This window comes from Lissotriton helveticus, chromosome 2_2 (genome assembly GCF_964261635.1).
Source record: "Lissotriton helveticus chromosome 2_2, aLisHel1.1, whole genome shotgun sequence".
In the NCBI taxonomy this organism is placed as follows: domain Eukaryota; kingdom Metazoa; phylum Chordata; class Amphibia; order Caudata; family Salamandridae; genus Lissotriton; species Lissotriton helveticus.
The window spans coordinates 310406115-310415273 of record NC_136060.1 but is presented as its reverse complement, the minus strand read 5'-3'; positions in this window follow the sequence as shown (position 1 = coordinate 310415273).

Sequence of the window (9159 nt, the reverse complement as noted above, 5' to 3'; positions counted from 1 at the left end):
ACCAGAGCAGTGAGCGACCTCTAAGCACTACGACAAATCTTTCCCGACTTCTACAGAATAGAGATTGTAAAAATTTAGTTTTTTTTGTTGTCCTCCTTATTCTTCTTCTCCTGTGGTATATTACAAAGTCACCGTGTATATTTTAATACTGTGAACTTATAGTTCTTCAGAGGAGTTGGATATCTATCTCTGTAAGATATTAAGAACATTTACTACAGTTATTATCATTGATAACTTACTACCTCACAGTTTGTAATACTGCTAATATTTTATAAAATAGTAGTCTTTAAGAAAACTGTATACATAGTGCTTTATTTAATGTTTTGATGAAGTGTACATTATTTCTGGTTAATATGACGTAATTTATGTTTAACTGTTTTCTACTTGTTATTGTTCTTCTGACCTGAGATGATGTAGTGCGGGAGTGTTTCTTGTAGCACTTCTTTTCTACTTTATCTAAAAGTAACTGATGCCCTCTTATATTAACAAGAATATGGGGCAACTCTTTTACAAACAATAGGCGACAAAAAAAGGAGGGTGTGGCCACGCTTAAGGGATATTTTATGAATTGCGTTTTTATTTGTCAGCCCTCTGATATATACAGCTACGCTTTCCTAAGAAAGTATATTTGTGATTGCTTAATAAAAACTGTTTCAAACCTAGACTTAATTTTTTGCAGCACAACCACACCTACTATTTTGTTGCAAGGAAATAGCACTACCTGCGACAGAAGTAAGCACTGCACTATAACTATTCATTAGAAGTAAACATTGCTCCAGAGAAGTAGGTTCCTCAGAACCTTATTTAAATGAAGACCGCAACAGCGCGCTTTCTTTTTCAACCTCCTCCTCCATATCAGAAAACTAACCACTACATTATAAGTAAATACTGCTCTGTGTGAAGTATCCCACCCGCTGACGTAATAAAAAGAAGACCACAACAGACTGGTTTTTTCCCGACATCATTTGTAGGCCCCAAGCAAAAATATTACCTTCACAGTCCCTGTCCACCACCGTGTGACCACTGTACAGAGTTAACAGTGATCCTACACTCCCCTCTACTACTTTGTTTTCCCGTACTCCTTCGAAGTAGGTCACAAAATGTCTCACAACAGTGAACCGTTCCCACCCAATAAGAAGCAAACTTGTACTCGGAACACTTTAGTCAATAAAATGTCCATGGTGTTCCGCAGAAGGGGAGGGAATGGCTGTTAAGACTTCTACTTTTAATGCTTCGCAGCCAATGAACATTAAGCTTGAAAGGTCCCGCAAAATGTACCTTCACAGTCCCTGTCCACCACCTTGTGACCACTGTACAGAGTTAACAGTTTCCTACACTTCCCTCTTTTAGTTTGTTTTCCCGTACTCCTTTGAAGTGGATCACAAAATGACTGACAACAGTGACCCGTTCCCACCCAATAACGAGCAAACTTTACTTGGAACACTTTAGTCTATAAAATGACCATGATATTCCATAGAAGGGGAGGGAATTGCTGTCAACAATTCTACTTTTAAAGCTTCACAGTCAATGAACATTAAGCTTGGCAAGGTCCCGCTTGGAACATTTTACCCAATGACATGTCCCTAATACTCCGCGGAGGGGGAAGGAATCGCTCACAGCACTTCTACTTTCAATGCTTTACAGCCAATCAACATTAAGCTTGGGAAAGTCCTACTTGGAACACGTCAGCCAATTAGATGTCCTTCCTACTCCGCGGAGGAGAAGTGAATGGCTGGCAACACTTCTGCTTTCAATAGTTCGCAACCAATCAACATTAAGCTCTGGAAGCTCCTCCTTAGAACAGGTCAGCCAATCTAATGTCCCACCTACTACAGCCAATCAACATTAAGCACTGGAATGTCCTCCTTAGAACATGTAAGCCGATCAAAGTTCCTTGCTACTCTGGGGAGGGGAAGTGAAGGGATGCAAACACTTCTACTTTCAATGGTTTGCAGCCAATGAACATTAAGCTTGTTGTTGCAACACCTCAGCCAATTAAATGTTAATTTTGTTCTGCGCACAGATACAGAATACGCACTCCCACATATTAATAAATGAAATGTAACAAAGTGACAATATCTGTGATAAAAATGAACACTGCATTATAAGTAAACATTATTCCGCATTATATTTAAGGAAAGCCGCAATACGGTGCATTGTGTTTTTCCCAATATAATTTCTACACCCTACTGAATCCCCCTCCCAACATGAGTAAAGCCCTGGAGCTCTGCAGGCCCCAGCGGACCCTGCTATTATTTTTAAGAAATGCCCTTGTGACCTACCCACCCAGGGGCCTCATTTAAATAAAACACGGGAACTCGCAACCTCAGCGCGAATTACTTAGAATTTCTTTTAATGCTTTTTTTTCCCCTATGGATCAATGTAAAGGCTAGCATTAATGGTCTGAGTGGTGAATTGGCTGTATTTTTGGAGAAATGTAGGAAATACAAAAATGTGATTTCTTTATGGCCGCCGAACTCATCTGAGTTCGGCGCCCATAAAGAAATCACATTTTTGACGAGTTTTCTATGTCGACGCATGAGGAGCACTGCCCAAGTAAATGGTCCCCCCTCTATACTAGTCACTGTTACAGGGCTCCTCAGAATCAGTAGGAGCGCCCAAAGGCCCACGCAAAGACGGCACAGCCATTGACCGTTTGTTCTATGTAGGTATTTCCTACATTTCTTCAAAAAATACAGCCAATTTTCCACTCAGACCATTAATGCTAGCCTTTACGTTGATCCACAGGCTCTCTATCTTTGTCCTGATGAAGACCCCAACATGAGGCGACAATAACCCTTTAGCGTACATGGGAGTCGAAACGTAGACTACGCCAACCAAACACACCATAGGAACCAATGAAATGAATGTATCTCACCTATGTGTGATGTGATTTGGGAACATTAATACTACCTTGATTGTAAAGGCGTATTGGATTTTACTGTGATGGTATAAATGTCACGCCACCTTTACCCAGTCCCTCGCAACCTCTTCACTTCCCCTCCTTCTCACACTGAGAGCACTTTTTAATGTAATGACTTCACAATTACATTGAATGAGTGTCGACAATTTATGACAAATTCCTTGCTGAAATTTAGCTGTGTTTTTTAAAACTGCACTGTTTGTTATTCATGCACTTATTTTAATATTGACATGTTTAATCCCCAACATTCGCGAATTGACGGATTTTACTCACCAATACTCAGCCGATTGAGGCGCTAAGCGCTGTGAGAACTGCATGACCCTAGAGGCAGCCAGTGGAGTGAGCAGCCATCTTGGGGGTCACGAAGGGTTGCGGTCCAGTCTTTTTGCGCAACAACAGACCACATAAAAGAAGGTGGTAACGCGCAGGCGCTAGACTAGAAACTCCTGAGGCGGAAGCCGGGAGCTGTGTTTTTTAAAACTGCACTGTTTGTTATTCATGCACTTATTTTAAAATTGACACACTTAATCCCCAACATTCGCGAATTGACGGATTTTACTCACCAATACTCAGCCGATTGAGGCGCTGAGCACTGTGAGCACTGCACGACCCTAGAAGCAGCCGGTGGAGCGAGCAGCCATCTTGGGGGTCACGAAGGGTTGCGGTCCAGTCTTTTTGCACAACAGCAGACCACATAAAAGAATGTGGCAATGCGCACGCCTCCAACCGAGCCCAGAGGCCACGGACCCTGCCCAAATCAAGGTAAAGTCCATACACCCAACGCACATATCATATTCTGCTGACAAATTGCACAATATTAGAGTTTACGGACTAGCCAAACGCTGAGTAGACATACGTTGTACAAAGAAGTTTCCCAGTATGCTGGAAGGCCCTGTAGCTTGCAGACACTGCTCATTCCAAAGAGACCTGATGGTAGAAAACACTTTGTCACCTAGGCAGTCAACGGATCGAAAATCAGTTGGCCTAAATAGTATATTATGCAATGAGCGTTCCTTAGCAAAACCCCTTTTGAAATATGGGATCTGATCACCTCCCATTCCCCTGAAATATGTTTCCTCACGGAAACTTAGCTGAATCCCAGAGGACTACAAATTCCTACACTTGGACAGAGAAGGAAAAACAGGAGGAGGTATAGCCATAGCTTTCAAGAACCATCTCAATGTGAATTGGATCTCCCCTTAAAAGAATGACAGTTTAGAAATAGGAATTTTTAAGATCACCTCATCCTCTACTGATAGCTGGAATGGAGCACTAGTATATCGTCCTCCAGGTCCAAGAGCTAACTTCACGGACAAACTAATAGATTATATAGCCATCCATGCACTTGCATTTAAAAAAAATTCTTTCGTTAGGAGACTTTAATTTCCATGGTGAAATACACATAACCCATGAGGTAAATAAACTCTTTTCCAGCCTAAAGAAAATTGGACTAACCCAAAGAGTTAACGGCCCAACACACCAGGCTGGCCATTCATTGAATCAAATTTTTTCCAACATAGATAATTTGATCTGTAATACTCCGGAGCCCCTCACTTGGACAGATCACTCCATGATTAAGTTCTCCAAGTTCTGCAGAGCTAAGGTCTGAAACATCTGTCTGTAAGAAGCTAGAGAGACTCTGACAAGCGAGTAAGAACCCCCAGAATAGACAAAAATACAAACAAGCATTGTCCAGTTACCATCTCAGTCTAAAGTCAGCCAGACGTACATACATTATGAACCAAATTGAGCTCTCTAGCAACTTCTCAAAAGCTCTCTTTGACATAGTAAGGGATTTCATATCCCCTCAAGTCTGCAAACAATCCCCCGTGGAAACTCAAGAATTTTGTAACTCCTTAGCAGTCTACTTTCAGGAAAAAATATATAATATCTATTTTTCATCTACCGCCATGCTGAATCCGGAATCTCTAGGCTATTCCGAGGGACCAGTAAAGCGGGTAGATTGCACCCTTGATTGGTTTGAACCTACCATGCTGGAAGAGGTATCTAATGCACTGTCCACTGCTAAATCGGGCTCACCGAAAGACCTCTGCCCTCCAAAAATTAAGGCCCTACTAGCCACCAGCTGTGCACCAGCCATCCAAGACATGTTTAATCAATCTATACAATCAGGTATTATACCTATTATCTGGATGGAAGCGTTTGTATGCCCGATACTGAAAAAGCCTACAGCGGATCCTCAAGATCTTGGCAATTATTGCCCAATTTCCCTGCTCCCATTACTGGCTAAATTGCTGGAAAGCATAATTAACAGGCAACTAAGCCTTTATCTGGAAACCAATAAAATCTTGTATCCTTCACAATCGGGCTTTCGCCCGGGATTCAGCACGGAGACAGCCATATTGGCCATGACTGACTCCCTTAGGCTGACAATAGACACAGGTGGATCAGCCATATTTATCCTACTAGACCTCTCCGCGGCATTCAACACCATCTCACGCATAAAGGCCATCCTCCTGTGGCATTCAAAGAGTAGCCCTAAAATGGCTGCAGCACTTTATGTCCGACAGAACCCAAACCGTCATCCTGGGTCCCTATAAATCGGCAAAAATGCCTTTGGATAATGGTGTACTTCAGGGCTCTTGCCTGAGCCCAACCCTTTTTAACATATATATGGCTCCTCTGTTAAACGTAGTAGAACATCTGGGCTTTGAAACTATCTCCTACGCTGATGACACCTAGCTTATGTTCACCATTGGCCTTAATCCAGAATCTGACAAAGTCAGTTTCTCAATGGGTATATTGGCAATCTCCAACTGGATGACTGATAACTGTCTCCAGTTGAATCCTGTAAAAACTGAAGTTATGCTACTGGGGAAAGCTTCGGCGGTCTGGTCAAACAAACGGTGGTTACAGTTGGGTGTAGCCCCTGTTCCTAAACAAAGTTTCAAAAATCTAGGACTAAAACTGGACCAATCGCTAACAATGAAGGATCATATAGAAGCCACGACGAGCTCTTGCTATTATAGCCCACGACTACTTCATAAAATTCTCCCATACTTGCCTACTAATCACCGCAGAACCTTGGTACAAGCAATGGTGATTAGTCGCTTAGACTATGGCAATGCCCTGCTTGCAGAAGTGGGTGAGACCCTGCTAAATAAATTACAGGTGATTCAGAATACAGCTGCCAGAATGATTTTAAACATACCAGCTGGCTACCCCTCTGAACCCTTGCTAAGAGAACTGCACTGGCTGCCAGTAAGGAAGAGGTCCTTTTTTTAAATATGCTGCCTTACCTATAATGCTCTAAATGGTAGAGGCCCTTACTATCTACGAAAGAAATTGGTAAAATACGTACCAGGTAGAAATCTGAGATCTGGTACATTAGGACTTCTACAGATCCCTCGTATATGCTTGAGCCGCAATGGGGGTAAAGCCTTTTCGTATCTTGCTCCAAATTCCTGGAATAGACTGCCTATGGCCTTGCTTGTAACTCTGATTTACAGCACCTTTAGGAAACAACTAAATGCCTTTCTGTTTTAAAATACCCGCCAACCTGACTTTCCGCTATTGGGTTTTTTCTAGGCAGCGCTGAGATGCCCCAGGGTGAGTCGTGCGCTATAAAAGAGCATATTACATAACATAACATTCCAGGTGCATTGGTTTGGGTTTTCCCGCCCCTCACCCATGGATTGTGACACTGTCCCAGATATCATTCATCAAGTTAACCTGGGGCAGCGCCGAAACCTTAGTCCTCCCCAAAGCAGGTGTATCAAGGGAAAATATTTGTATTTCTCCTTATTTTCTCCTCTTTCAATGTGTGCTTCATTCTGCAGCACATATTGAAAGAGGAAAACACCTATAAGCATTGTTTTTGTGCAGGAAGGGGCTCTTTCATGCACCAAAACAATCCTGCAGGCAACGGAGGCACCCTTGCACCGCCTACATTGGCTCTAGGCAGTAAATTGTGTGCCAGAGCACGGGGAAAGGACAGGACAACACCTTATTTCATAAATACGATGCATTCCTTCCCTTTCACATTGGCATAGGGCAGCACAGCAAGAAGGCTTGCGGCGCTACCCTACGTCAATTCCTCATAAATAAGGAAGTGTGTATAATATTTACTAATGACACTGTTTGCGACACGAGTACCCTCTCCCAAAGTATATAGTTCGACGAAGTTTGCAGGTTTCAGTCGGGTCTGGTACACCCCCTTTAACAACTCATCCATCGCTCAAATCCTAAAGTGCTTTGACTCACACTTTATTGCCTTTTCCTTGACACATTCTCAGCGGTACTGCCCGGTGTGCTTTTCTTGCACTTAAGCAATCATGTATCAATTTGTATTGTTTTTGATTTATTATTTGGCTGCTAGGCCCAGAATACAGAACTCATAAAACAAAACGTACACTGTTTACAACGCCGCAGCTCTGGTACCTTCTGGGCCTACACACGTCGTTATTGATTTAGCAAATGTTCTCCTCGTTAAATGGTAACTAATATCCCCCTGCCCGATAGTATATTTAAGGCTTCCCAGGGGGCTACTGTATCTGTAATAGTATTTTGAGGTCTGCACTGTCCCTATTCCTCGTAGGTTTTTAATGGCTTCCTGTGCTCACAGATTCACCCCTGTGCCGTCTGTGTGTGCTGTAAGTGCACTACACACATAATTAAAAAAAAAACTATTCCTGTCCTTGCTTAACGTCCTAACTCTCCCATGTTGCCATACCTCTGGTGTCTAATTGAAAGCTCTTTTACCATAAAAGGTATGTCCGACAGTGTTTTACCATCTAAGCCTGTTTCCTGGTTTTGTTAAGTCTCAGTTAACCAATTAAATCATATTTCAGTTTAAGCACAGGTGCACTCAGTAATTAGTCCCAGATTGCATTCTGTTAGCAACCCAATGGAAAGTATAGATGTATTCCTCAAATGTATGAGTTTCAGGATGTCATTATTTTATTTTTACACTTGCTCTTTTATTCTGTGCTCTTTCTCTTTTCATAAAAACAATCAATTACCTATCTTTCACAAGCTTTTCAAAGTTCACCTTGGGTTTATGTTTGTATACGTATTAGAGCCTGCTACAAAATAGTAATTGGTGTTATTTTTGTATCACTTTTTACAGCTTCAGTTCCATTGTAACAGATGCCTGCTCTTTTCTGCATTAGCTTCCAGCAGTAGTCCATATTTTTGTGACCACACATCTCAATGATATAAGAAGTAAACACACTGGGACAAACTATCCTTCATTCAGAGACTGCACCCCAAAATCAAGGTATCGATGAAAGGTCTCGGCAGCATATTCCTAGTGGGTAACACCAATGTTTTAGCTTGAGGGCCATGTCATAAAAAACTTTCACCACTGCTAAAAACAGGCACATCCATTTGCTCCGTTTTCACTTTATCACATAAAGTGCGCAGTGAAAGTTTATAATTTATGATCAATCTCTGCCAGAGTTGCACTGGAAATGTAGCAGAATTTGTTGACCTATCAGATTAAACAGCAGAACGTATCACAATGGCATGGCACAAGGCACAATTACAGCAAAGCAAAAACATTTCATGGCACAAAAACACAAAACAGTCCAAACAGAATACATCACAACAACTACACTGCAGCACAACACAAAGACAATTAATGCAGCGCATAAACACGACAGCACAGGCAATAAAAACACATTAACACCACAACAAAATGCTACATAATGCTTATACACAAATATTCTGTTTACACATTGCCACATTCAGAGAGTGGAAAAAGGTGTTTGCAGCAAGCACTGCCTTACTTACCTAAAATGGTGTGTGACTCGACCCCTTGTGTAATACAGAATGGTCGCAGAGGATGTGTTCTGTGTGGCAGGAATGGAGGAATCCGTTAGGGAAGTTGCTGTTTAATTTATGACATATTTATGCCTGATTGTGCACTTGAAATTGGTGAACATCTAATTTCTTCCTTTCACTCGTAGTAATTGAGTGGTTAAAGCTGTTTGCTCCATTATTTGCAATGGCATTAACGTTAATGTATACCTTCTGCTCAGCCAATATGATTGTGCTGTGTGGAATATTGGTTCATGGTGATGCATTGGAATGTTAGTGTGCCTGTGAGTATCATTTGGAGTATGGGCTAAGAAGCAGGGAGGCTGCTCCTGGTAGGGCATGTTAAAATAGCTCATCATTAAAGCTTAATATTGGAACTTATCACTTACTTGTAACCAAGACAATAAACCATCTTACAGGAACTTACACCTCGGCTTCCAGACTTCGTTTTAACA